This window comes from Anomaloglossus baeobatrachus, chromosome 3, assembly GCF_048569485.1.
Source record: "Anomaloglossus baeobatrachus isolate aAnoBae1 chromosome 3, aAnoBae1.hap1, whole genome shotgun sequence".
NCBI classification, from domain to species: Eukaryota; Metazoa; Chordata; class Amphibia; order Anura; family Aromobatidae; genus Anomaloglossus; species Anomaloglossus baeobatrachus.
The window spans coordinates 697,754,072-697,775,298 of NC_134355.1; the positions used below are offsets into that span (position 1 = coordinate 697,754,072).

The 21,227-nt window shown below is 39.9% G+C and overlaps 50 non-coding genes across 50 annotated transcripts; all 50 read right to left on the reverse strand.

Annotated features, from left to right (window-relative positions):
- Positions 1 to 261: 261 nt before the first annotated feature.
- Positions 262 to 333, reverse strand: TRNAG-CCC (transfer RNA glycine (anticodon CCC)). Its single transcript has one exon. It is a non-coding gene; the product is annotated as a tRNA-Gly (tRNA).
- A 444-nt stretch (positions 334 to 777) lies between these two features.
- TRNAG-CCC (transfer RNA glycine (anticodon CCC)) lies at positions 778 to 849 on the reverse strand. Its single transcript has one exon. It is a non-coding gene; the product is annotated as a tRNA-Gly (tRNA).
- A 444-nt stretch (positions 850 to 1,293) lies between these two features.
- Positions 1,294 to 1,365, reverse strand: TRNAG-CCC (transfer RNA glycine (anticodon CCC)). The gene has a single exon. It is a non-coding gene; the product is annotated as a tRNA-Gly (tRNA).
- A 444-nt stretch (positions 1,366 to 1,809) lies between these two features.
- TRNAG-CCC (transfer RNA glycine (anticodon CCC)) lies at positions 1,810 to 1,881 on the reverse strand. Its single transcript has one exon. It is a non-coding gene; the product is annotated as a tRNA-Gly (tRNA).
- Positions 1,882 to 2,325: 444 nt separating this feature from the next.
- On the reverse strand, positions 2,326 to 2,397 carry TRNAG-CCC (transfer RNA glycine (anticodon CCC)). Its single transcript has one exon. It is a non-coding gene; the product is annotated as a tRNA-Gly (tRNA).
- Positions 2,398 to 2,666: 269 nt separating this feature from the next.
- Positions 2,667 to 2,738, reverse strand: TRNAG-UCC (transfer RNA glycine (anticodon UCC)). The gene has a single exon. It is a non-coding gene; the product is annotated as a tRNA-Gly (tRNA).
- Positions 2,739 to 3,016: 278 nt separating this feature from the next.
- On the reverse strand, positions 3,017 to 3,088 carry TRNAG-CCC (transfer RNA glycine (anticodon CCC)). The gene has a single exon. It is a non-coding gene; the product is annotated as a tRNA-Gly (tRNA).
- Positions 3,089 to 3,357: 269 nt separating this feature from the next.
- TRNAG-UCC (transfer RNA glycine (anticodon UCC)) lies at positions 3,358 to 3,429 on the reverse strand. Its single transcript has one exon. It is a non-coding gene; the product is annotated as a tRNA-Gly (tRNA).
- Positions 3,430 to 3,532: 103 nt separating this feature from the next.
- TRNAG-CCC (transfer RNA glycine (anticodon CCC)) lies at positions 3,533 to 3,604 on the reverse strand. Its single transcript has one exon. It is a non-coding gene; the product is annotated as a tRNA-Gly (tRNA).
- A 269-nt stretch (positions 3,605 to 3,873) lies between these two features.
- On the reverse strand, positions 3,874 to 3,945 carry TRNAG-UCC (transfer RNA glycine (anticodon UCC)). Its single transcript has one exon. It is a non-coding gene; the product is annotated as a tRNA-Gly (tRNA).
- A 103-nt stretch (positions 3,946 to 4,048) lies between these two features.
- On the reverse strand, positions 4,049 to 4,120 carry TRNAG-CCC (transfer RNA glycine (anticodon CCC)). Its single transcript has one exon. It is a non-coding gene; the product is annotated as a tRNA-Gly (tRNA).
- Positions 4,121 to 4,564: 444 nt separating this feature from the next.
- Positions 4,565 to 4,636, reverse strand: TRNAG-CCC (transfer RNA glycine (anticodon CCC)). The gene has a single exon. It is a non-coding gene; the product is annotated as a tRNA-Gly (tRNA).
- A 269-nt stretch (positions 4,637 to 4,905) lies between these two features.
- On the reverse strand, positions 4,906 to 4,977 carry TRNAG-UCC (transfer RNA glycine (anticodon UCC)). The gene has a single exon. It is a non-coding gene; the product is annotated as a tRNA-Gly (tRNA).
- A 103-nt stretch (positions 4,978 to 5,080) lies between these two features.
- TRNAG-CCC (transfer RNA glycine (anticodon CCC)) lies at positions 5,081 to 5,152 on the reverse strand. Its single transcript has one exon. It is a non-coding gene; the product is annotated as a tRNA-Gly (tRNA).
- A 444-nt stretch (positions 5,153 to 5,596) lies between these two features.
- TRNAG-CCC (transfer RNA glycine (anticodon CCC)) lies at positions 5,597 to 5,668 on the reverse strand. Its single transcript has one exon. It is a non-coding gene; the product is annotated as a tRNA-Gly (tRNA).
- A 269-nt stretch (positions 5,669 to 5,937) lies between these two features.
- Positions 5,938 to 6,009, reverse strand: TRNAG-UCC (transfer RNA glycine (anticodon UCC)). The gene has a single exon. It is a non-coding gene; the product is annotated as a tRNA-Gly (tRNA).
- A 959-nt stretch (positions 6,010 to 6,968) lies between these two features.
- TRNAG-UCC (transfer RNA glycine (anticodon UCC)) lies at positions 6,969 to 7,040 on the reverse strand. Its single transcript has one exon. It is a non-coding gene; the product is annotated as a tRNA-Gly (tRNA).
- Positions 7,041 to 7,143: 103 nt separating this feature from the next.
- On the reverse strand, positions 7,144 to 7,215 carry TRNAG-CCC (transfer RNA glycine (anticodon CCC)). The gene has a single exon. It is a non-coding gene; the product is annotated as a tRNA-Gly (tRNA).
- A 444-nt stretch (positions 7,216 to 7,659) lies between these two features.
- TRNAG-CCC (transfer RNA glycine (anticodon CCC)) lies at positions 7,660 to 7,731 on the reverse strand. Its single transcript has one exon. It is a non-coding gene; the product is annotated as a tRNA-Gly (tRNA).
- A 269-nt stretch (positions 7,732 to 8,000) lies between these two features.
- On the reverse strand, positions 8,001 to 8,072 carry TRNAG-UCC (transfer RNA glycine (anticodon UCC)). The gene has a single exon. It is a non-coding gene; the product is annotated as a tRNA-Gly (tRNA).
- Positions 8,073 to 8,175: 103 nt separating this feature from the next.
- TRNAG-CCC (transfer RNA glycine (anticodon CCC)) lies at positions 8,176 to 8,247 on the reverse strand. Its single transcript has one exon. It is a non-coding gene; the product is annotated as a tRNA-Gly (tRNA).
- A 784-nt stretch (positions 8,248 to 9,031) lies between these two features.
- Positions 9,032 to 9,103, reverse strand: TRNAG-UCC (transfer RNA glycine (anticodon UCC)). The gene has a single exon. It is a non-coding gene; the product is annotated as a tRNA-Gly (tRNA).
- Positions 9,104 to 9,206: 103 nt separating this feature from the next.
- Positions 9,207 to 9,278, reverse strand: TRNAG-CCC (transfer RNA glycine (anticodon CCC)). Its single transcript has one exon. It is a non-coding gene; the product is annotated as a tRNA-Gly (tRNA).
- A 444-nt stretch (positions 9,279 to 9,722) lies between these two features.
- Positions 9,723 to 9,794, reverse strand: TRNAG-CCC (transfer RNA glycine (anticodon CCC)). The gene has a single exon. It is a non-coding gene; the product is annotated as a tRNA-Gly (tRNA).
- A 444-nt stretch (positions 9,795 to 10,238) lies between these two features.
- On the reverse strand, positions 10,239 to 10,310 carry TRNAG-CCC (transfer RNA glycine (anticodon CCC)). The gene has a single exon. It is a non-coding gene; the product is annotated as a tRNA-Gly (tRNA).
- Positions 10,311 to 10,754: 444 nt separating this feature from the next.
- TRNAG-CCC (transfer RNA glycine (anticodon CCC)) lies at positions 10,755 to 10,826 on the reverse strand. Its single transcript has one exon. It is a non-coding gene; the product is annotated as a tRNA-Gly (tRNA).
- A 269-nt stretch (positions 10,827 to 11,095) lies between these two features.
- TRNAG-UCC (transfer RNA glycine (anticodon UCC)) lies at positions 11,096 to 11,167 on the reverse strand. The gene has a single exon. It is a non-coding gene; the product is annotated as a tRNA-Gly (tRNA).
- Positions 11,168 to 11,270: 103 nt separating this feature from the next.
- On the reverse strand, positions 11,271 to 11,342 carry TRNAG-CCC (transfer RNA glycine (anticodon CCC)). Its single transcript has one exon. It is a non-coding gene; the product is annotated as a tRNA-Gly (tRNA).
- A 444-nt stretch (positions 11,343 to 11,786) lies between these two features.
- TRNAG-CCC (transfer RNA glycine (anticodon CCC)) lies at positions 11,787 to 11,858 on the reverse strand. Its single transcript has one exon. It is a non-coding gene; the product is annotated as a tRNA-Gly (tRNA).
- Positions 11,859 to 12,302: 444 nt separating this feature from the next.
- Positions 12,303 to 12,374, reverse strand: TRNAG-CCC (transfer RNA glycine (anticodon CCC)). The gene has a single exon. It is a non-coding gene; the product is annotated as a tRNA-Gly (tRNA).
- Positions 12,375 to 12,818: 444 nt separating this feature from the next.
- TRNAG-CCC (transfer RNA glycine (anticodon CCC)) lies at positions 12,819 to 12,890 on the reverse strand. The gene has a single exon. It is a non-coding gene; the product is annotated as a tRNA-Gly (tRNA).
- A 444-nt stretch (positions 12,891 to 13,334) lies between these two features.
- Positions 13,335 to 13,406, reverse strand: TRNAG-CCC (transfer RNA glycine (anticodon CCC)). Its single transcript has one exon. It is a non-coding gene; the product is annotated as a tRNA-Gly (tRNA).
- A 444-nt stretch (positions 13,407 to 13,850) lies between these two features.
- On the reverse strand, positions 13,851 to 13,922 carry TRNAG-CCC (transfer RNA glycine (anticodon CCC)). Its single transcript has one exon. It is a non-coding gene; the product is annotated as a tRNA-Gly (tRNA).
- A 269-nt stretch (positions 13,923 to 14,191) lies between these two features.
- Positions 14,192 to 14,263, reverse strand: TRNAG-UCC (transfer RNA glycine (anticodon UCC)). Its single transcript has one exon. It is a non-coding gene; the product is annotated as a tRNA-Gly (tRNA).
- Positions 14,264 to 14,541: 278 nt separating this feature from the next.
- Positions 14,542 to 14,613, reverse strand: TRNAG-CCC (transfer RNA glycine (anticodon CCC)). The gene has a single exon. It is a non-coding gene; the product is annotated as a tRNA-Gly (tRNA).
- Positions 14,614 to 14,882: 269 nt separating this feature from the next.
- On the reverse strand, positions 14,883 to 14,954 carry TRNAG-UCC (transfer RNA glycine (anticodon UCC)). Its single transcript has one exon. It is a non-coding gene; the product is annotated as a tRNA-Gly (tRNA).
- A 103-nt stretch (positions 14,955 to 15,057) lies between these two features.
- On the reverse strand, positions 15,058 to 15,129 carry TRNAG-CCC (transfer RNA glycine (anticodon CCC)). Its single transcript has one exon. It is a non-coding gene; the product is annotated as a tRNA-Gly (tRNA).
- A 269-nt stretch (positions 15,130 to 15,398) lies between these two features.
- TRNAG-UCC (transfer RNA glycine (anticodon UCC)) lies at positions 15,399 to 15,470 on the reverse strand. Its single transcript has one exon. It is a non-coding gene; the product is annotated as a tRNA-Gly (tRNA).
- A 103-nt stretch (positions 15,471 to 15,573) lies between these two features.
- TRNAG-CCC (transfer RNA glycine (anticodon CCC)) lies at positions 15,574 to 15,645 on the reverse strand. The gene has a single exon. It is a non-coding gene; the product is annotated as a tRNA-Gly (tRNA).
- Positions 15,646 to 16,089: 444 nt separating this feature from the next.
- Positions 16,090 to 16,161, reverse strand: TRNAG-CCC (transfer RNA glycine (anticodon CCC)). The gene has a single exon. It is a non-coding gene; the product is annotated as a tRNA-Gly (tRNA).
- A 444-nt stretch (positions 16,162 to 16,605) lies between these two features.
- Positions 16,606 to 16,677, reverse strand: TRNAG-CCC (transfer RNA glycine (anticodon CCC)). Its single transcript has one exon. It is a non-coding gene; the product is annotated as a tRNA-Gly (tRNA).
- Positions 16,678 to 17,121: 444 nt separating this feature from the next.
- TRNAG-CCC (transfer RNA glycine (anticodon CCC)) lies at positions 17,122 to 17,193 on the reverse strand. Its single transcript has one exon. It is a non-coding gene; the product is annotated as a tRNA-Gly (tRNA).
- A 269-nt stretch (positions 17,194 to 17,462) lies between these two features.
- Positions 17,463 to 17,534, reverse strand: TRNAG-UCC (transfer RNA glycine (anticodon UCC)). Its single transcript has one exon. It is a non-coding gene; the product is annotated as a tRNA-Gly (tRNA).
- A 619-nt stretch (positions 17,535 to 18,153) lies between these two features.
- TRNAG-CCC (transfer RNA glycine (anticodon CCC)) lies at positions 18,154 to 18,225 on the reverse strand. The gene has a single exon. It is a non-coding gene; the product is annotated as a tRNA-Gly (tRNA).
- Positions 18,226 to 18,669: 444 nt separating this feature from the next.
- On the reverse strand, positions 18,670 to 18,741 carry TRNAG-CCC (transfer RNA glycine (anticodon CCC)). The gene has a single exon. It is a non-coding gene; the product is annotated as a tRNA-Gly (tRNA).
- A 444-nt stretch (positions 18,742 to 19,185) lies between these two features.
- Positions 19,186 to 19,257, reverse strand: TRNAG-CCC (transfer RNA glycine (anticodon CCC)). The gene has a single exon. It is a non-coding gene; the product is annotated as a tRNA-Gly (tRNA).
- A 444-nt stretch (positions 19,258 to 19,701) lies between these two features.
- On the reverse strand, positions 19,702 to 19,773 carry TRNAG-CCC (transfer RNA glycine (anticodon CCC)). Its single transcript has one exon. It is a non-coding gene; the product is annotated as a tRNA-Gly (tRNA).
- A 444-nt stretch (positions 19,774 to 20,217) lies between these two features.
- Positions 20,218 to 20,289, reverse strand: TRNAG-CCC (transfer RNA glycine (anticodon CCC)). Its single transcript has one exon. It is a non-coding gene; the product is annotated as a tRNA-Gly (tRNA).
- A 269-nt stretch (positions 20,290 to 20,558) lies between these two features.
- Positions 20,559 to 20,630, reverse strand: TRNAG-UCC (transfer RNA glycine (anticodon UCC)). The gene has a single exon. It is a non-coding gene; the product is annotated as a tRNA-Gly (tRNA).
- A 278-nt stretch (positions 20,631 to 20,908) lies between these two features.
- On the reverse strand, positions 20,909 to 20,980 carry TRNAG-CCC (transfer RNA glycine (anticodon CCC)). The gene has a single exon. It is a non-coding gene; the product is annotated as a tRNA-Gly (tRNA).
- Between the last annotated feature and the right edge of the window lie 247 nt (positions 20,981 to 21,227).

The following is a 21,227-nucleotide window of genomic DNA, read 5'->3' on the forward strand; positions in this document are numbered from 1 at the left end:
GTTATTTTAATTTTCAGTATTGCTAAATTGTGTGAAGAACAAACGAAACCATGAGCCTTAAACAGAATAAAAGCATCACCAAATGCGTTGACCGGGAATCGAACCCGGGTCAACTGCTTGGAATGCAGCTATGCTCACCACTATACCACCAACGCTTGTAAACCCACAGGGAATTTTACGTTTTCTGCCTCAACACCACCATATTTGTTTATTCTTTTTAGTAAAAAGTAACATGTTGCAAAAAAAGAAACCTATATGGCCTGCATTGGCCGGGAATCAAACCCGGGTCAATTGCTTGGGAAGCAACTATTCTTGCCACTATACCACCAATGCCTACCCCCACACTGAAAATGTGTGCTTTTGCTCATAAACTGTGCTAATGTGTTACAAAAAAAGCACCCTGGCATTTTTCTTATAATGCGCAGTAACCCTACTAAGCTTTTATCAACAACTGTAACGCGGCATATAGTTAAGGTAAGACAGTTGAATAGAAGCAGAGAAACTTTCTCTTCATTATTGTTATTTTAATTTTCAGTATTGCTAAATTGTGTGAAGAACAAACGAAAACCATGAGCCTTAAACAGAATAAAAGCATCACCAAATGCGTTGGCCGGGAATCGAACCCGGATCAACTGCTTGGAAGGCAGCTATGCTCACCACTATACCACCAACGCTTGAACACGCACACGTTTTTTTACGTTTTATGCCTCAGCACCATATTTTTTCATTCTTTTTAGTAAAAAGTAACATGTTGCAAAAAAAGAAACCTATATCGCCTGCATTGGCCGGGAATCGAACCCGGGTCAATTGCTTGGGAAGCAACTATTCTCGCCACTATACCACCAATGCCTACCCCCACACTGAAAATGTGTGCTTTTGCTCATCAACTGTGCTAATGTGTTACAAAAACAGCACCCTGGCATTTTTCTTATAATGCGCAGTAACCCTACTAAGCTTTTATCAACAACTGTAACGCGGCATATAGTTAAGGTAAGACAGTTGAATAGAAGCAGAGAAACTTTCTCTTCATTATTGTTATTTTAATTTTCAGTATTGCTAAATTGTGTGAAGAACAAACGAAAACCATGAGCCTTAAACAGAATAAAAGCATCACCAAATGCGTTGGCCGGGAATCGAACCCGGGTCAACTGCTTGGAATGCAGCTATGCTCACCACTATACCACCAACGCTTGTAAACCCACAGGGAATTTTACGTTTTCTGCCTCAACACCATATTTGTTTATTCTTTTTAGTAAAAAGTAACATGTTGCAAAAAAAGAAACCTATATGGCCTGCATTGGCCGGGAATCAAACCCGGGTCAATTGCTTGGGAAGCAACTATTCTTGCCACTATACCACCAATGCCTACCCCCACACTGAAAATGTGTGCTTTTGCTCATAAACTGTGCTAATGTGTTACAAAAACAGCACCCTGGCATTTTTCTTATAATGCGCAGTAACCCTACTAAGCTTTTATCAACAACTGTAACGCGGCATATAGTTAAGGTAAGACAGTTGAATAGAAGCAGAGAAACTTTCTCTTCATTATTGTTATTTTAATTTTCAGTATTGCTAAATTGTGTGAAGAACAAACGAAAACCATGAGCCTTAAACAGAATAAAAGCATCACCAAATGCGTTGGCCGGGAATCGAACCCGGGTCAACTGCTTGGAAAGCAGCTATGCTCACCACTATACCACCAACGCTTGAACACGCACACCGGTTTTTTACGTTTTATGCCTCAGCACCATATTTTTTCATTCTTTTTAGTAAAAAGTAACATGTTGCAAAAAAGAAACCTATATGGCCTGCATTGGCCGGGAATCAAACCCGGGTCAATTGCTTGGGAAGCAACTATTCTTGCCACTATACCACCAATGCCTACCCCCACACTGAAAATGTGTGCTTTTGCTCATAAACTGTGCTAATGTGTTACAAAAACAGCACCCTGGCATTTTTCTTATAATGCGCAGTAACCCTACTAAGCTTTTATCAACAACTGTAACGCGGCATATAGTTAAGGTAAGACAGTTGAAAAGAAGCAGAGAAACTTTCTCTTCATTATTGTTATTTTAATTTTCAGTATTGCTAAATTGTGTGAAGAACAAACGAAAACCATGAGCCTTAAACAGAATAAAAGCATCACCAAATGCGTTGGCCGGGAATCGAACCCGGGTCAACTGCTTGGAATGCAGCTATGCTCACCACTATACCACCAACGCTTGTAAACCCACAGGGAATTTTACGTTTTCTGCCTCAACACCATATTTGTTTATTCTTTTTAGTAAAAAGTAACATGTTGCAAAAAAAGAAACCTATATGGCCTGCATTGGCCGGGAATCAAACCCGGGTCAATTGCTTGGGAAGCAACTATTCTTGCCACTATACCACCAATGCCTACCCCCACACTGAAAATGTGTGCTTTTGCTCATAAACTGTGCTAATGTGTTACAAAAACAGCACCCTGGCATTTTTCTTATAATGCGCAGTAACCCTACTAAGCTTTTATCAACAACTGTAACGCGGCATATAGTTAAGGTAAGACAGTTGAATAGAAGCAGAGAAACTTTCTCTTCATTATTGTTATTTTAATTTTCAGTATTGCTAAATTGTGTGAAGAACAAACGAAAACCATGAGCCTTAAACAGAATAAAAGCATCACCAAATGCATTGGCCGGGAATCGAACCCGGGTCAACTGCTTGGAAGGCAGCTATGCTCACCACTATACCACCAACGCTTGAACACGCACACGGTTTTTTACGTTTTATGCCTCAGCACCATATTTTTTCATTCTTTTTAGTAAAAAGTAACATGTTGCAAAAAAAGAAACCTATATGGCCTGCATTGGCCGGGAATCGAACCCGGGTCAACTGCTTGGAATGCAGCTATGCTCACCACTATACCACCAACGCTTGTAAACCCACAGGGAATTTTACGTTTTCTGCCTCAACACCATATTTGTTTATTCTTTTTAGTAAAAAGTAACATGTTGCAAAAAAAGAAACCTATATGGCCTGCATTGGCCGGGAATCAAACCCGGGTCAATTGCTTGGGAAGCAACTATTCTTGCCACTATACCACCAATGCCTACCCCCACACTGAAAATGTGTGCTTTTGCTCATACACTGTGCTAATGTGTTACAAAAACAGCACCCTGGCATTTTTCTTATAATGCGCAGTAACCCTACTAAGCTTTTATCAACAACTGTAACGCGGCATATAGTTAAGGTAAGACAGTTGAATAGAAGCAGAGAAACTTTCTCTTCATTATTGTTATTTTAATTTTCAGTATTGCTAAATTGTGTGAAGAACAAACGAAAACCATGAGCCTTAAACAGAATAAAAGCATCACCAAATGCGTTGGCCGGGAATCGAACCCGGGTCAACTGCTTGGAAGGCAGCTATGCTCACCACTATACCACCAACGCTTGAACACGCACATGGTTTTTTACGTTTTATGCCTCAGCACCATATTTTTTCATTCTTTTTAGTAAAAAGTAACATGTTGCAAAAAAAGAAACCTATATGGCCTGCATTGGCCGGGAATCAAACCCGGGTCAATTGCTTGGGAAGCAACTATTCTTGCCACTATACCACCAATGCCTACCCCCACACTGAAAATGTGTGCTTTTGCTCATAAACTGTGCTAATGTGTTACAAAAACAGCACCCTGGCATTTTTCTTATAATGCGCAGTAACCCTACTAAGCTTTTATCAACAACTGTAACGCGGCATATAGTTAAGGTAAGACAGTTGAAAAGAAGCAGAGAAACTTTCTCTTCATTATTGTTATTTTAATTTTCAGTATTGCTAAATTGTGTGAAGAACAAACGAAAACCATGAGCCTTAAACAGAATAAAAGCATCACCAAATGCGTTGGCCGGGAATCGAACCCGGGTCAACTGCTTGGAAGGCAGCTATGCTCACCACTATACCACCAACGCTTGAACACGCACATGGTTTTTTACGTTTTATGCCTCAGCACCATATTTTTTCATTCTTTTTAGTAAAAAGTAACATGTTGCAAAAAAAGAAACCTATATCGCCTGCATTGGCCGGGAATCGAACCCGGGTCAATTGCTTGGGAAGCAACTATTCTCGCCACTATACCACCAATGCCTACCCCCACACTGAAAATGTGTGCTTTTGCTCATAAACTGTGCTAATGTGTTATAAAAACAGCACCCTGGCATTTTTCTTATAATGCGCAGTAACCCTACTAAGCTTTTATCAACAACTGTAACGCGGCATATAGTTAAGGTAAGACAGTTGAATAGAAGCAGAGAAACTTTCTCTTCATTATTGTTATTTTAATTTTCAGTATTGCTAAATTGTGTGAAGAACAAACGAAAACCATGAGCCTTAAACAGAATAAAAGCATCACCAAATGCGTTGACCGGGAATCTAACCCGGGTCAACTGCTTGGAATGCAGCTATGCTCACCACTATACCACCAACGCTTGTAAACCCACAGGGAATTTTACGTTTTCTGCCTCAACACCATATTTGTTTATTCTTTTTAGTAAAAAGTAACATGTTGCAAAAAAAGAAACCTATATGGCCTGCATTGGCCGGGAATCAAACCCGGGTCAATTGCTTGGGAAGCAACTATTCTTGCCACTATACCACCAATGCCTACCCCCACACTGAAAATGTGTGCTTTTGCTCATAAACTGTGCTAATGTGTTACAAAAACAGCACCCTGGCATTTTTCTTATAATGCGCAGTAACCCTACTAAGCTTTTATCAACAACTGTAACGCGGCATATAGTTAAGGTAAGACAGTTGAATAGAAGCAGAGAAACTTTCTCTTCATTATTGTTATTTTAATTTTCAGTATTGCTAAATTGTGTGAAGAACAAACGAAAACCATGAGCCTTAAACAGAATAAAAGCATCACCAAATGCGTTGGCCGGGAATCGAACCCGGGTCAACTGCTTGGAAGGCAGCTATGCTCACCACTATACCACCAACGCTTGAACACGCACACGGTTTCTTACGTTTTATGCCTCAGCACCATATTTTTTCATTCTTTTTAGTAAAAAGTAACATGTTGCAAAAAAAGAAACCTATATCGCCTGCATTGGCCGGGAATCGAACCCGGGTCAATTGCTTGGGAAGCAACTATTCTCGCCACTATACCACCAATGCCTACCCCCACACTGAAAATGTGTGCTTTTGCTCATCAACTGTGCTAATGTGTTACAAAAACAGCACCCTGGCATTTTTCTTATAATGCGCAGTAACCCTACTAAGCTTTTATCAACAACTGTAACGCGGCATATAGTTAAGGTAAGACAGTTGAATAGAAGCAGAGAAACTTTCTCTTCATTATTGTTATTTTAATTTTCAGTATTGCTAAATTGTGTGAAGAACAAACGAAAACCATGAGCCTTAAACAGAATAAAAGCATCACCAAATGCGTTGACCGGGAATCTAACCCGGGTCAACTGCTTGGAATGCAGCTATGCTCACCACTATACCACCAACGCTTGTAAACCCACAGGGAATTTTACGTTTTCTGCCTCAACACCATATTTGTTTATTCTTTTTAGTAAAAAGTAACATGTTGCAAAAAAAGAAACCTATATGGCCTGCATTGGCCGGGAATCAAACCCGGGTCAATTGCTTGGGAAGCAACTATTCTTGCCACTATACCACCAATGCCTACCCCCACACTGAAAATGTGTGCTTTTGCTCATAAACTGTGCTAATGTGTTACAAAAACAGCACCCTGGCATTTTTCTTATAATGCGCAGTAACCCTACTAAGCTTTTATCAACAACTGTAACGCGGCATATAGTTAAGGTAAGACGGTTGAATAGAAGCAGAGAAACTTTCTCTTCATTATTGTTATTTTAATTTTCAGTATTGCTAAATTGTGTGAAGAACAAACGAAAACCATGAGCCTTAAACAGAATAAAAGCATCACCAAATGCGTTGGCCGGGAATCGAACCCGGGTCAACTGCTTGGAAGGCAGCTATGCTCACCACTATACCACCAACGCTTGAATACGCACACGGTTTTTTACGTTTTATGCCTCAGCACCATATTTTTTCATTCTTTTTAGTAAAAAGTAACATGTTGCAAAAAAAGAAACCTATATCGCCTGCATTGGCCGGGAATCGAACCCGGGTCAATTGCTTGAGAAGCAACTATTCTCGCCACTATACCACCAATGCCTACCCCCACACTGAAAATGTGTGCTTTTGCTCATCAACTGTGCTAATGTGTTACAAAAACAGCACCCTGGCATTTTTCTTATAATGCGCAGTAACCCTACTAAGCTTTTATCAACAACTGTAACGCGGCATATAGTTAAGGTAAGACAGTTGAATAGAAGCAGAGAAACTTTCTCTTCATTATTGTTATTTTAATTTTCAGTATTGCTAAATTGTGTGAAGAACAAACGAAAACCATGAGCCTTAAACAGAATAAAAGCATCACCAAATGCGTTGGCCGGGAATCGAACCCGGGTCAACTGCTTGGAATGCAGCTATGCTCACCACTATACCACCAACGCTTGTAAACTCACAGGGAATTTTACATTTTCTGCCTCAACACCATATTTGTTTATTCTTTTTAGTAAAAAGTAACATGTTGCAAAAAAAGAAACCTATATGGCCTGCATTGGCCGGGATCAAACCCGGGTCAATTGCTTGGGAAGCAACTATTCTTGCCACTATACCACCAATGCCTACCCCCACACTGAAAATGTATGCTTTTGCTCATAAACTGTGCTAATGTGTTACAAAAACAGCACCCTGGCATTTTTCTTATAATGCGCAGTAACCCTACTAAGCTTTTATCAACAACTGTAACGCGGCATATAGTTAAGGTAAGACAGTTGAATAGAAGCAGAGAAACTTTCTCTTCATTATTGTTATTTTAATTTTCAGTATTGCTAAATTGTGTGAAGAACAAACGAAAACCATGAGCCTTAAACAGAATAAAAGCATCACCAAATGCGTTGGCCGGGAATTGAACCCGGGTCAACTGCTTGGAAGGCAGCTATGCTCACCACTATACCACCAACGCTTGAACACGCACACGGTTTTTTACGTTTTATGCCTCAGCACCATATTTTTTCATTCTTTTTAGTAAAAAGTAACATGTTGCAAAAAAAGAAACCTATATGGCCTGCATTGGCCGGGAATCGAACCCGGATCAATTGCTTGGGAAGCAACTATTCTCGCCACTATACCACCAATGCCTACCCCCACACTGAAAATGTGTGCTTTTGCTCATCAACTGTGCTAATGTGTTACAAAAACAGCACCCTGGCATTTTTCTTATAATGCGCAGTAACCCTACTAAGCTTTTATCAACAACTGTAACGCGGCATATAGTTAAGGTAAGACAGTTGAATAGAAGCAGAGAAACTTTCTCTTCATTATTGTTATTTTAATTTTCAGTATTGCTAAATTGTGTGAAGAACAAACGAAAACCATGAGCCTTAAACAGAATAAAAGCATCACCAAATGCGTTGACCGGGAATCTAACCCGGGTCAACTGCTTGGAATGCAGCTATGCTCACCACTATACCACCAACGCTTGTAAACCCACAGGGAATTTTACGTTTTCTGCCTCAACACCATATTTGTTTATTCTTTTTAGTAAAAAGTAACATGTTGCAAAAAAAGAAACCTATATGGCCTGCATTGGCCGGGAATCAAACCCGGGTCAATTGCTTGGGAAGCAACTATTCTTGCCACTATACCACCAATGCCTACCCCCACACTGAAAATGTGTGCTTTTGCTCATAAACTGTGCTAATGTGTTACAAAAACAGCACCCTGGCATTTTTCTTATAATGCGCAGTAACCCTACTAAGCTTTTATCAACAACTGTAACGCGGCATATAGTTAAGGTAAGACGGTTGAATAGAAGCAGAGAAACTTTCTCTTCATTATTGTTATTTTAATTTTCAGTATTGCTAAATTGTGTGAAGAACAAACGAAAACCATGAGCCTTAAACAGAATAAAAGCATCACCAAATGCGTTGGCCGGGAATCGAACCCGGGTCAACTGCTTGGAAGGCAGCTATGCTCACCACTATACCACCAACGCTTGAATACGCACACGGTTTTTTACGTTTTATGCCTCAGCACCATATTTTTTCATTCTTTTTAGTAAAAAGTAACATGTTGCAAAAAAAGAAACCTATATCGCCTGCATTGGCCGGGAATCGAACCCGGGTCAATTGCTTGGGAAGCAACTATTCTCGCCACTATACCACCAATGCCTACCCCCACACTGAAAATGTGTGCTTTTGCTCATCAACTGTGCTAATGTGTTACAAAAACAGCACCCTGGCATTTTTCTTATAATGCGCAGTAACCCTACTAAGCTTTTATCAACAACTGTAACGCGGCATATAGTTAAGGTAAGACAGTTGAATAGAAGCAGAGAAACTTTCTCTTCATTATTGTTATTTTAATTTTCAGTATTGCTAAATTGTGTGAAGAACAAACGAAAACCATGAGCCTTAAACAGAATAAAAGCATCACCAAATGCGTTGGCCGGGAATCGAACCCGGGTCAACTGCTTGGAATGCAGCTATGCTCACCACTATACCACCAACGCTTGTAAACTCACAGGGAATTTTACATTTTCTGCCTCAACACCATATTTGTTTATTCTTTTTAGTAAAAAGTAACATGTTGCAAAAAAAGAAACCTATATGGCCTGCATTGGCCGGGATCAAACCCGGGTCAATTGCTTGGGAAGCAACTATTCTTGCCACTATACCACCAATGCCTACCCCCACACTGAAAATGTATGCTTTTGCTCATAAACTGTGCTAATGTGTTACAAAAACAGCACCCTGGCATTTTTCTTATAATGCGCAGTAACCCTACTAAGCTTTTATCAACAACTGTAACGCGGCATATAGTTAAGGTAAGACAGTTGAATAGAAGCAGAGAAACTTTCTCTTCATTATTGTTATTTTAATTTTCAGTATTGCTAAATTGTGTGAAGAACAAACGAAAACCATGAGCCTTAAACAGAATAAAAGCATCACCAAATGCGTTGGCCGGGAATTGAACCCGGGTCAACTGCTTGGAAGGCAGCTATGCTCACCACTATACCACCAACGCTTGAACACGCACACGGTTTTTTACGTTTTATGCCTCAGCACCATATTTTTTCATTCTTTTTAGTAAAAAGTAACATGTTGCAAAAAAAGAAACCTATATGGCCTGCATTGGCCGGGAATCGAACCCGGATCAATTGCTTGGGAAGCAACTATTCTCGCCACTATACCACCAATGCCTACCCCCACACTGAAAATGTGTGCTTTTGCTCATCAACTGTGCTAATGTGTTACAAAAACAGCACCCTGGCATTTTTCTTATAATGCGCAGTAACCCTACTAAGCTTTTATCAACAACTGTAACGCGGCATATAGTTAAGGTAAGACAGTTGAATAGAAGCAGAGAAACTTTCTCTTCATTATTGTTATTTTAATTTTCAGTATTGCTAAATTGTGTGAAGAACAAACGAAAACCATGAGCCTTAAACAGAATAAAAGCATCACCAAATGCGTTGGCCGGGAATCGAACCCAGGTCAACTGCTTGGAATGCAGCTATGCTCACCACTATACCACCAACGCTTGTAAACCCACAGGGAATTTTACGTTTTCTGCCTCAACACCATATTTGTTTATTCTTTTTAGTAAAAAGTAACATGTTGCAAAAAAAGAAACCTATATGGCCTGCATTGGCCGGGAATCAAACCCGGGTCAATTGCTTGGGAAGCAACTATTCTTGCCACTATACCACCAATGCCTACCCCCACACTGAAAATGTGTGCTTTTGCTCATAAACTGTGCTAATGTGTTACAAAAACAGCACCCTGGCATTTTTCTTATAATGCGCAGTAACCCTACTAAGCTTTTATCAACAACTGTAACGCGGCATATAGTTAAGGTAAGACAGTTGAATAGAAGCAGAGAAACTTTCTCTTCATTATTGTTATTTTAATTTTCAGTATTGCTAAATTGTGTGAAGAACAAACGAAAACCATGAGCCTTAAACAGAATAAAAGCATGACCAAATGCGTTGGCCGGGAATCGAACCCGGGTCAACTGCTTGGACGGCAGCTATGCTCACCACTATACCACCAACGCTTAAACACGCACACGGTTTTTTACGTTTTATGCCTTAGCACCATATTTTTTCATTCTTTTTAGTAAAAAGTAACATGTTGCAAAAAAAGAAACCTATATCGCCTGCATTGGCCGGGAATCGAACCCGGGTCAATTGCTTGGGAAGCAACTATTCTCGCCACTATACCACCAATGCCTACCCCCACACTGAAAATGTGTGCTTTTGCTCATCAACTGTGCTAATGTGTTACAAAAACAGCACCCTGGAATTTTTCTTATAATGCGCAGTAACCCTACTAAGCTTTTATCAACAACTGTAACGCAGCATATAGTTAAGGTAAGACAGTTGAATAGAAGCAGAGAAACTTTCTCTTCATTATTGTTATTTTAATTTTCAGTATTGCTAAATTGTGTGATGAACAAACGAAAACCATGAGCCTTAAACAGAATAAAAGCATCACCAAATGCGTTGACCGGGAATCGAACCCGGGTCAACTGCTTGGAATGCAGCTATGCTCACCACTATACCACCAACGCTTGTAAACTCACAGGGAATTTTACGTTTTCTGCCTCAACACCATATTTGTTTATTCTTTTTAGTAAAAAGTAACATGTTGCAAAAAAAGAAACCTATATGGGCTGCATTGGCCGGGAATCAAACCCGGGTCAATTGCTTGGGAAGCAACTATTCTTGCCACTATACCACCAATGCCTACCCCCACACTGAAAATGTGTGCTTTTGCTCATAAACTGTGCTAATGTGTTACAAAAACAGCACCCTGGCATTTTTCTTATAATGCGCAGTAACCCTACTAAGCTTTTATCAACAACTGTAACGCGGCATATAGTTAAGGTAAGACAGTTGAATAGAAGCAGAGAAACTTTCTCTTCATTATTGTTATTTTAATTTTCAGTATTGCTAAATTGTGTGAAGAACAAACGAAAACCATGAGCCTTAAACAGAATAAAAGCATCACCAAATGCGTTGGCCGGGAATCGAACCCGGGTCAACTGCTTGGAAGGCAGCTATGCTAACCACTATACCACCAACGCTTGAACACGCACACGGTTTTTTACGTTTTATGCCTCAGCACCATATTTTTTCATTCTTTTTAGTAAAAAGTAACATGTTGCAAAAAAAGAAACCTATATCGCCTGCATTGGCCGGGAATCGAACTCGGGTCAATTGCTTGGGAAGCAACTATTCTCGCCACTATACCACCAATGCCTACCCCCACACTGAAAATGTGTGCTTTTGCTCATAAACTGTGCTAATGTGTTACAAAAACAGCACCCTGGCATTTTTCTTATAATGCGCAGTAACCCTACTAAGCTTTTATCAACAACTGTAACGCGGCATATAGTTAAGGTAAGACAGTTGAATAGAAGCAGAGAAACTTTCTCTTCATTATTGTTATTTTAATTTTCAGTATTGCTAAATTGTGTGAAGAACAAACGAAAACCATGAGCCTTAAACAGAATAAAAGCATCACCAAATGCGTTGACCGGGAATCGAACCCGGGTCAACTGCTTGGAATGCAGCTATGCTCACCACTATACCACCAACGCTTGTAAACCCACAGGGAATTTTACGTTTTCTGCCTCAACACCATATTTGTTTATTCTTTTTAGTAAAAAGTAACATGTTGCAAAAAAAGAAACCTATATGGCCTGCATTGGCCGGGAATCAAACCCGGGTCAATTGCTTGGGAAGCAACTATTCTTGCCACTATACCACCAATGCCTACCCCCACACTGAAAATGTGTGCTTTTGCTCATAAACTGTGCTAATGTGTTACAAAAAAAGCACCCTGGCATTTTTCTTATAATGCGCAGTAACCCTACTAAGCTTTTATCAACAACTGTAACGCGGCATATAGTTAAGGTAAGACAGTTGAATAGAAGCAGAGAAACTTTCTCTTCATTATTGTTATTTTAATTTTCAGTATTGCTAAATTGTGTGAAGAACAAACGAAAACCATGAGCCTTAAACAGAATAAAAGCATCACCAAATGCGTTGGCCGGGAATCGAACCCGGATCAACTGCTTGGAAGGCAGCTATGCTCACCACTATACCACCAACGCTTGAACACGCACACGTTTTTTTACGTTTTATGCCTCAGCACCATATTTTTTCATTCTTTTTAGTAAAAAGTAACATGTTGCAAAAAAAGAAACCTATATCGCCTGCATTGGCCGGGAATCGAACCCGGGTCAATTGCTTGGGAAGCAACTATTCTCGCCACTATACCACCAATGCCTACCCCCACACTGAAAATGTGTGCTTTTGCTCATCAACTGTGCTAATGTGTTACAAAAACAGCACCCTGGCATTTTTCTTATAATGCGCAGTAACCCTACTAAGCTTTTATCAACAACTGTAACGCGGCATATAGTTAAGGTAAGACAGTTGAATAGAAGCAGAGAAACTTTCTCTTCATTATTGTTATTTTAATTTTCAGTATTGCTAAATTGTGTGAAGAACAAACGAAAACCATGAGCCTTAAACAGAATAAAAGCATCACCAAATGCGTTGGCCGGGAATCGAACCCGGGTCAACTGCTTGGAATGCAGCTATGCTCACCACTATACCACCAACGCTTGTAAACCCACAGGGAATTTTACGTTTTCTGCCTCAACACCATATTTGTTTATTCTTTTTAGTAAAAAGTAACATGTTGCAAAAAAAGAAACCTATATGGCCTGCATTGGCCGGGAATCAAACCCGGGTCAATTGCTTGGGAAGCAACTATTCTTGCCACTATACCACCAATGCCTACCCCCACACTGAAAATGTGTGCTTTTGCTCATAAACTGTGCTAATGTGTTACAAAAACAGCACCCTGGCATTTTTCTTATAATGCGCAGTAACCCTACTAAGCTTTTATCAACAACTGTAACGCGGCATATAGTTAAGGTAAGACAGTTGAATAGAAGCAGAGAAACTTTCTCTTCATTATTGTTATTTTAATTTTCAGTATTGCTAAATTGTGTGAAGAACAAACGAAAACCATGAGCCTTAAACAGAATAAAAGCATCACCAAATGCGTTGGCCGGGAATCGAACCCGGGTCAACTGCTTGGAAAGCAGCTATGCTCACCACTATACCACCAACGCTTGAACACGCACACGGTTTTTTACGTTTTATGCCTCAGCACCATATTTTTTCATTCTTTTTAGTAAAAAGTAACATGTTGCAAAAAAAGAAACCTATATGGCCTGCATTGGCCGGGAATCAAACCCGGGTCAATTGCTTGGGAAGCAACTATTCTTGCCACTATACCACCAATGCCTACCCCCACACTGAAAATGTGTGCTTTTGCTCATAAACTGTGCTAATGTGTTACAAAAACAGCACCCTGGCATTTTTCTTATAATGCGCAGTAACCCTACTAAGCTTTTATCAACAACTGTAACGCGGCATATAGTTAAGGTAAGACAGTTGAAAAGAAGCAGAGAAACTTTCTCTTCATTATTGTTATTTTAATTTTCAGTATTGCTAAATTGTGTGAAGAACAAACGAAAACCATGAGCCTTAAACAGAATAAAAGCATCACCAAATGCGTTGGCCGGGAATCGAACCCGGGTCAACTGCTTGGAATGCAGCTATGCTCACCACTATACCACCAACGCTTGTAAACCCACAGGGAATTTTACGTTTTCTGCCTCAACACCATATTTGTTTATTCTTTTTAGTAAAAAGTAACATGTTGCAAAAAAAGAAACCTATATGGCCTGCATTGGCCGGGAATCAAACCCGGGTCAATTGCTTGGGAAGCAACTATTCTTGCCACTATACCACCAATGCCTACCCCCACACTGAAAATGTGTGCTTTTGCTCATAAACTGTGCTAATGTGTTACAAAAACAGCACCCTGGCATTTTTCTTATAATGCGCAGTAACCCTACTAAGCTTTAATCAACAACTGTAACGCGGCATATAGTTAAGGTAAGACAGTTGAATAGAAGCAGAGAAACTTTCTCTTCATTATTGTTATTTTAATTTTCAGTATTGCTAAATTGTGTGAAGAACAAACGAAAACCATGAGCCTTAAACAGAATAAAAGCATCACCAAATGCGTTGGCCGGGAATCGAACCCGGGTCAACTGCTTGGAAGGCAGCTATGCTCACCACTATACCACCAACGCTTGAACACGCACACGGTTTTTTACGTTTTATGCCTCAGCACCATATTTTTTCATTCTTTTTAGTAAAAAGTAACATGTTGCAAAAAAAGAAACCTATATGGCCTGCATTGGCCGGGAATCGAACCCGGGTCAACTGCTTGGAATGCAGCTATGCTCACCACTATACCACCAACGCTTGTAAACCCACAGGGAATTTTACGTTTTCTGCCTCAACACCATATTTGTTTATTCTTTTTAGTAAAAAGTAACATGTTGCAAAAAAAGAAACCTATATGGCCTGCATTGGCCGGGAATCAAACCCGGGTCAATTGCTTGGGAAGCAACTATTCTTGCCACTATACCACCAATGCCTACCCCCACACTGAAAATGTGTGCTTTTGCTCATACACTGTGCTAATGTGTTACAAAAACAGCACCCTGGCATTTTTCTTATAATGCGCAGTAACCCTACTAAGCTTTTATCAACAACTGTAACGCGGCATATAGTTAAGGTAAGACAGTTGAATAGAAGCAGAGAAACTTTCTCTTCATTATTGTTATTTTAATTTTCAGTATTGCTAAATTGTGTGAAGAACAAACGAAAACCATGAGCCTTAAACAGAATAAAAGCATCACCAAATGCGTTGGCCGGGAATCGAACCCGGGTCAACTGCTTGGAAGGCAGCTATGCTCACCACTATACCACCAACGCTTGAACACGCACATGGTTTTTTACGTTTTATGCCTCAGCACCATATTTTTTCATTCTTTTTAGTAAAAAGTAACATGTTGCAAAAAAAGAAACCTATATGGCCTGCATTGGCCGGGAATCAAACCCGGGTCAATTGCTTGGGAAGCAACTATTCTTGCCACTATACCACCAATGCCTACCCCCACACTGAAAATGTGTGCTTTTGCTCATAAACTGTGCTAATGTGTTACAAAAACAGCACCCTGGCATTTTTCTTATAATGCGCAGTAACCCTACTAAGCTTTTATCAACAACTGTAACGCGGCATATAGTTAAGGTAAGACAGTTGAAAAGAAGCAGAGAAACTTTCTCTTCATTATTGTTATTTTAATTTTCAGTATTGCTAAATTGTGTGAAGAACAAACGAAAACCATGAGCCTTAAACAGAATAAAAGCATCACCAAATGCGTTGGCCGGGAATCGAACCCGGGTCAACTGCTTGGAAGGCAGCTATGCTCACCACTATACCACCAACGCTTGAACACGCACACGGTTTTTTACGTTTTATGCCTCAGCACCATATTTTTTCATTCTTTTTAGTAAAAAGTAACATGTTGCAAAAAAAGAAACCTATATGGCCTGCATTGGCCGGGAATCGAACCCGGATCAATTGCTTGGGAAGCAACTATTCTCGCCACTATACCACCAATGCCTACCCCCACACTGAAAATGTGTGCTTTTGCTCATCAACTGTGCTAATGTGTTACAAAAACAGCACCCTGGCATTTTTCTTATAATGCGCAGTAACCCTACTAAGCTTTTATCAACAACTGTAACGCGGCATATAGTTAAGGTAAGACAGTTGAATAGAAGCAGAGAAACTTTCTCTTCATTATTGTTATTTTAATTTTCAGTATTGCTAAATTGTGTGAAGAACAAACGAAAACCATGAGCCTTAAACAGAATAAAAGCATCACCAAATGCGTTGGCCGGGAATCGAACCCGGGTCAACTGCTTGGAATGCAGCTATGCTCACCACTATACCACCAACGCTTGTAAACCCACAGGGAATTTTACGTTTTCTGCCTCAACACCATATTTGTTTATTCTTTTTAGTAAAAAGTAACATGTTGCAAAAAAAGAAACCTATATGGCCTGCATTGGCCGGGAATCAAACCCGGGTCAATTGCTTGGGAAGCAACTATTCTTGCCACTATACCACCAATGCCTACCCCCACACTGAAAATGTGTGCTTTTGCTCATAAACTGTGCTAATGTGTTACAAAAACAGCACCCTGGCATTTTTCTTATAATGCGCAGTAACCCTACTAAGCTTTTATCAACAACTGTAACGCGGCATATAGTTAAGGTAAGACAGTTGAATAGAAGCAGAGAAACTTTCTCTTCATTATTGTTATTTTAATTTTCAGTATTGCTAAATTGTGTGAAGAACAAACGAAAACCATGAGCCTTAAACAGAATAAAAGCATGACCAAATGCGTTGGCCGGGAATCGAACCCGGGTCAACTGCTTGGACGGCAGCTATGCTCACCACTATACCACCAACGCTTAAACACGCACACGGTTTTTTACGTTTTATGCCTTAGCACCATATTTTTTCATTCTTTTTAGTAAAAAGTAACATGTTGCAAAAAAAGAAACCTATATCGCCTGCATTGGCCGGGAATCGAACCCGGGTCAATTGCTTGGGAAGCAACTATTCTCGCCACTATACCACCAATGCCTACCCCCACACTGAAAATGTGTGCTTTTGCTCATCAACTGTGCTAATGTGTTACAAAAACAGCACCCTGGAATTTTTCTTATAATGCGCAGTAACCCTACTAAGCTTTTATCAACAACTGTAACGCAGCATATAGTTAAGGTAAGACAGTTGAATAGAAGCAGAGAAACTTTCTCTTCATTATTGTTATTTTAATTTTCAGTATTGCTAAATTGTGTGATGAACAAACGAAAACCATGAGCCTTAAACAGAATAAAAGCATCACCAAATGCGTTGACCGGGAATCGAACCCGGGTCAACTGCTTGGAATGCAGCTATGCTCACCACTATACCACCAACGCTTGTAAACTCACAGGGAATTTTACGTTTTCTGCCTCAACACCATATTTGTTTATTCTTTTTAGTAAAAAGTAACATGTTGCAAAAAAAGAAACCTATATGGGCTGCATTGGCCGGGAATCAAACCCGGGTCAATTGCTTGGGAAGCAACTATTCTTGCCACTATACCACCAATGCCTACCCCCACACTGAAAATGTGTGCTTTTGCTCATAAACTGTGCTAATGTGTTACAAAAACAGCACCCTGGCATTTTTCTTATAATGCGCAGTAACCCTACTAAGCTTTTATCAACAACTGTAACGCGGCATATAGTTAAGGTAAGACAGTTGAATAGAAGCAGAGAAACTTTCTCTTCATTATTGTTATTTTAATTTTCAGTATTGCTAAATTGTGTGAAGAACAAACGAAAACCATGAGCCTTAAACAGAATAAAAGCATCACCAAATGCGTTGGCCGGGAATCGAACCCGGGTCAACTGCTTGGAAGGCAGCTATGCTAACCACTATACCACCAACGCTTGAACACGCATACGGTTTTTTACGTTTTATGCCTCAGCACCATATTTTTTCATTCTTTTTAGTAAAAAGTAACATGTTGCAAAAAAAGAAACCTATATCGCCTGCATTGGCCGGGAATCTAACTCGGGTCAATTGCTTGGGAAGCAACTATTCTCGCCACTATACCACCAATGCCTACCCCCACACTGAAAATGTGTGCTTTTGCTCATAAACTGTGCTAATGTGTTACAAAAACAGCACCCTGGCATTTTTCTTATAATGCGCAGTAACCCTACTAAGCTTTTATCAACAACTGTAACGCGGCATATAGTTAAGGTAAGACAGTTGAATAGAAGCAGAGAAACTTTCTCTTCATTATTGTTATTTTAATTTTCAGTATTGCTAAATTGTGTGAAGAACAAACGAAAACCATGAGCCTTAAACAGAATAAAAGCATCACCAAATGCGTTGACCGGGAATCGAACCCGGGTCAACTGCTTGGAATGCAGCTATGCTCACCACTATACCACCAACGCTTGTAAACCCACAGGGAATTTTACGTTTTCTGCCTCAACACCATATTTGTTTATTCTTTTTAGTAAAAAGTAACATGTTGCAAAAAAAGAAACCTATATGGCCTGCATTGGCCGGGAATCAAACCCGGGTCAATTGCTTGGGAAGCAACTATTCTTGCCACTATACCACCAATGCCTACCCCCACACTGAAAATGTGTGCTTTTGCTCATAAACTGTGCTAATGTGTTACAAAAAAAGCACCCTGGCATTTTTCTTATAATGCGCAGTAACCCTACTAAGCTTTTATCAACAACTGTAACGCGGCATATAGTTAAGTTAAGACAGTTGAATAGAAGCAGAGAAACTTTCTCTTCATTATTGTTATTTTAATTTTCAGTATTGCTAAATTGTGTGAAGAACAAACGAAAACCATGAGCCTTAAACAGAATAAAAGCATCACCAAATGCGTTGGCCGGGAATCGAACCCGGATCAACTGCTTGGAAGGCAGCTATGCTCACCACTATACCACCAACGCTTGAACACGCACACGTTTTTTTACGTTTTATGCCTCAGCACCATATTTTTTCATTCTTTTTAGTAAAAAGTAACATGTTGCAAAAAAAGAAACCTATATCGCCTGCATTGGCCGGGAATCGAACCCGGGTCAATTGCTTGGGAAGCAACTATTCTCGCCACTATACCACCAATGCCTACCCCCACACTGAAAATGTGTGCTTTTGCTCATCAACTGTGCTAATGTGTTACAAAAACAGCACCCTGGCATTTTTCTTATAATGCGCAGTAACCCTACTAAGCTTTTATCAACAACTGTAACGCGGCATATAGTTAAGGTAAGACAGTTGAATAGAAGCAGAGAAACTTTCTCTTCATTATTGTTATTTTAATTTTCAGTATTGCTAAATTGTGTGAAGGACAAACGAAAACCATGAGCCTTAAACAGAATAAAAGCATCACCAAATGCGTTGGCCGGGAATCGAACCCGGGTCAACTGCTTGGAATGCAGCTATGCTCACCACTATACCACCAACGCTTGTAAACCCACAGGGAATTTTACGTTTTCTGCCTCAACACCATATTTGTTTATTCTTTTTAGTAAAAAGTAACATGTTGCAAAAAAAGAAACCTATATGGCCTGCATTGGCCGGGAATCAAACCCGGGTCAATTGCTTGGGAAGCAACTATTCTTGCCACTATACCACCAATGCCTACCCCCACACTGAAAATGTGTGCTTTTGCTCATAAACTGTGCTAATGTGTTACAAAAACAGCACCCTGGCATTTTTCTTATAATGCGCAGTAACCCTACTAAGCTTTTATCAACAACTGTAACGCGGCATATAGTTAAGGTAAGACAGTTGAATAGAAGCAGAGAAACTTTCTCTTCATTATTGTTATTTTAATTTTCAGTATTGCTAAATTGTGTGAAGAACAAACGAAAACCATGAGCCTTAAACAGAATAAAAGCATCACCAAATGCGTTGGCCGGGAATCGAACCCGGGTCAACTGCTTGGAAAGCAGCTATGCTCACCACTATACCACCAACGCTTGAACACGCACACGGTTTTTTACGTTTTATGCCTCAGCACCATATTTTTTCATTCTTTTTAGTAAAAAGTAACATGTTGCAAAAAAAGAAACCTATATGGCCTGCATTGGCCGGGAATCAAACCCGGGTCAATTGCTTGGGAAGCAACTATTCTTGCCACTATACCACCAATGCCTACCCCCACACTGAAAATGTGTGCTTTTGCTCATAAACTGTGCTAATGTGTTACAAAAACAGCACCCTGGCATTTTTCTTATAATGCGCAGTAACCCTACTAAGCTTTTATCAACAACTGTAACGCGGCATATAGTTAAGGTAAGACAGTTGAAAAGAAGCAGAGAAACTTTCTCTTCATTATTGTTATTTTAATTTTCAGTATTGCTAAATTGTGTGAAGAACAAACGAAAACCATGAGCCTTAAACAGAATAAAAGCATCACCAAATGCGTTGGCCGGGAATCGAACCCGGGTCAACTGCTTGGAATGCAGCTATGCTCACCACTATACCACCAACGCTTGTAAACCCACAGGGAATTTTACGTTTTCTGCCTCAACACCATATTTGTTTATTCTTTTTAGTAAAAAGTAACATGTTGCAAAAAAAGAAACCTATATGGCCTGCATTGGCCGGGAATCAAACCCGGGTCAATTGCTTGGGAAGCAACTATTCTTGCCACTATACCACCAATGCCTACCCCCACACTGAAAATGTGTGCTTTTGCTCATAAACTGTGCTAATGTGTTACAAAAACAGCACCCTGGCATTTTTCTTATAATGCGCAGTAACCCTACTAAGCTTTTATCAACAACTGTAACGCGGCATATAGTTAAGGTAAGACAGTTGAATAGAAGCAGAGAAACTTTCTCTTCATTATTGTTATTTTAATTTTCAGTATTGCTAAATTGTGTGAAGAACAAACGAAAACCATGAGCCTTAAACAGAATAAAAGCATCACCAAATGCGTTGGCCGGGAATCGAACCCGGGTCAACTGCTTGGAAGGCAGCTATGCTCACCACTATACCACCAACGCTTGAACACGCACACGGTTTTTTACGTTTTATGCCTCAGCACCATATTTTTTCATTCTTTTTAGTAAAAAGTAACATGTTGCAAAAAAAGAAACCTATATGGCCTGCATTGGCCGGGAATCGAACCCGGGTCAACTGCTTGGAATGCAGCTATGCTCACCACTATACCACCAACGCTTGTAAACCCACAGGGAATTTTACGTTTTCTGCCTCAACACCATATTTGTTTATTCTTTTTAGTAAAAAGTAACATGTTGCAAAAAAAGAAACCTATATGGCCTGCATTGGCCGGGAATCAAACCCGGGTCAATTGCTTGGGAAGCAACTATTCTTGCCACTATACCACCAATGCCTACCCCCACACTGAAAATGTGTGCTTTTGCTCATACACTGTGCTAATGTGTTACAAAAACAGCACCCTGGCATTTTTCTTATAATGCGCAGTAACCCTACTAAGCTTTTATCAACAACTGTAACGCGGCATATAGTTAAGGTAAGACAGTTGAATAGAAGCAGAGAAACTTTCTCTTCATTATTGTTATTTTAATTTTCAGTATTGCTAAATTGTGTGAAGAACAAACGAAAACCATGAGCCTTAA